Source organism: Alosa pseudoharengus, unplaced genomic scaffold (assembly GCF_046254945.1).
Source record: "Alosa pseudoharengus isolate Yale_2024_CS ecotype anadromous, Long Island Sound unplaced genomic scaffold, YU_APseudo_1.1 YU_APseudo_1.1_scf_5, whole genome shotgun sequence".
In the NCBI taxonomy this organism is placed as follows: Eukaryota; Metazoa; Chordata; class Actinopteri; order Clupeiformes; family Clupeidae; genus Alosa; species Alosa pseudoharengus.
Window position 1 is genome coordinate 27,106,790 of NW_027468837.1, and position 2,500 is coordinate 27,109,289.

The following is a 2,500-nucleotide window of genomic DNA, read 5'->3' on the forward strand; positions in this document are numbered from 1 at the left end:
AGGGTTTTGTCTCTGTGTGTCCACGTGTGTGCTTGAGTGTGTGTGTGTGTGTGTGTGTGTGAGAGAGAGAGAGAGAGAGACAGCAAGAGAGAGAAATGAAATAAAAGAGAGAGAAACGGCTAACTTTTGGTGATGACTTGAATAATTCATCAAGGAGAATCTCAAATTGAAAATAATTAAATCAACAGATGGCCCTTCTCTCTCTCTCTCTCTCTCTCTCTCTTTCTCTATCACTCACTTTCTCTCTCTCATTCACTTTCTCTCTCTCTCATTCTCTTACTGTCTCTGTCTCACTCTCTCTCTCTCTAACCCTCTAGTGAAGTTTTTTCATCTTCTGCAGATTCACAGATTCTCCATCCAACAACTCTTTGCTAGACTGAATGAAAGTTTCCCTTTATGTTCTACACTGCCATAATTCACCATTACTGTGGGAACTCTTAGATAGAATAGTTAACACACAGAATAAGTGATATAAACAACCACAGTCTACAACACACACACACACTTGCTCTCATTTGATCTTGCAGTTCCTTTTTCAAGCTCTCCTTCATGGTCTCTTTCTATCAGTTTCAGTCACTCACACACACACACACACACACACACACACACACACACACACACACACACACACATTTCCTCTCTGTCACTCTCATTAATTACACTATTCCCAGAATGCTCGTCCTCTCCATCTCTCCTTACATAAGAACCATATGTTTGTCTATTTCTATTTGTGTGTCTGTGAACAACGGATGTGTGTTCTCAATGTATGAATGGAGATGGAGAAAGTAAAGATAGAGATAGATCAGAGAGAGAGAGAACGAAAGCGAGACCGGCTATGTGAGATCATAGGTGCTAAGTGATTCGATGAGTGTGCAGGCAGTATGCCACTGACTATTAACTTCTTTAGGACTTCTGTTTAAATACAAGTACAACACTAGGCAATTATTGAACAAGCTAAAAATGACAATAAACCTCCCTACGGCGAGTGTCACAGGCTACTCTGACACAGGAAACAGTACGACAGATAACAGATAACTCACAGACCTTATCAGAGTAAAGCACTCTACCCGTAACACAACAAACCAGGCAGACAACAGACAAGGCCATGCGCCTCTATTGCCTCAATAGAGACACGCATGGCTCAATGGCAGCCCTAATCTCCAGGCTCAGGGCAAGCCGAGGGGGAGGCTAATCCTGCTAAGCTGTTAGCATTGTGACACTGACCTTGCTGGATGACCCCTTAGTTGAAAATGAGAGCAGGGGAAAGTGTTCAGGAGGCCGGGGATGATCGTTGCACCGCCGACGCACCAGACGATATCAGAGGCAGGGCATTAGAGGTAGCATAGCCTCTCACTAATTTGGTTGCTAACATATTATGCTATGCTATGCTATGCTATGTTATGTTATGTTATGTTATGTTATGTTATGTTATGTTGTCTGGTAACATGTTAGTTACACATTTAAATTGGAAGGACGTTTGTGCCTCTTTCTAGTTTTTTTCTACACTAGATTTGTGATTTCAGTCTTGGAGCAATATATTTTTAGACTATCCTTCAGCTCCTTGGCCGTCAGAAAAACAATTTTAGCGCTAAATCACCTATAATTACCAAGACCGCTGACTTCACCGAGACCAAAATTATAAGCGTAACATTTGTCATCGTGAAACGCATGAGATAATCCAAACATTTGCTGGCCACGACATGGGACCGTGAGCGCAGCATCTGGCCTCATTTCAATACTAATTACATTACACAGCCCGACTGTTGTTGTCAGATCGAGCAACAGACACATTTGCAGCAAAATGCAGTCGCAGTTAACACAAGAGCTGGAGGAGAAGCAGAGTCCAGTTTGAGCTCCCCTAAAGCAGCACCAACTGGCCGAGTCTGAGGTGACAAGGTTAATATATCAGTGAGTTTAAATCAGGTAAGTATAAAGCAGCTTAGCGCTAAACCTGAGAATGCTAATGGGACTGAGGCACACCTCAGAACTGAATTACAACGGGCAACAGCACAGTCGGCCGTTTCACCAGCCCGCCCCATCTCAATGAAGAGGGCTGCAGGAGGTCTGCTGACAGTATGTTTAGTGTGAAGTAACTGGTCAGGGTTACCTGCATGCTTTGTAGGGACAGCGCTAGTGACCCAAGTAAACCCCTCTGTATATGTTGTAATCATTAATGTTATTGCGAGTGAATGGGGGGTGGGGTGGGGGTGGTGAATGGAGGAGGGTGCAGAATGCCAGAACACATGGTATGGCTTGAGGGGTAAGTGGCAACCTAAAGACGCAGATGTGTAGCCAATAAGTTAAAACGAGACAAGCTCCTCCCAAACTTCTGTTTAGGAGGACATTATGCTATACTGCTAAACTATGGCCTAGCTGCATTAGGCATCAGCAGAACTAGGGAAATTGTATGAAACACTGAATAAGAATATTTTCAGACAGCACACATAAAAACTCCTTTTAAAATAAACAATTATTTACTCACTCTACATCCACACCAACT

General features: G+C 43.1%; 1 protein-coding gene across 1 annotated transcript in view; it reads right to left on the reverse strand.

Moving 5' to 3' along the window:
- Positions 1-2,500, reverse strand: part of nckap5l (NCK-associated protein 5-like) — a 78,514-nt gene that overhangs the window by 58,793 nt on the left and 17,221 nt on the right. The window lies entirely within an intron of this gene.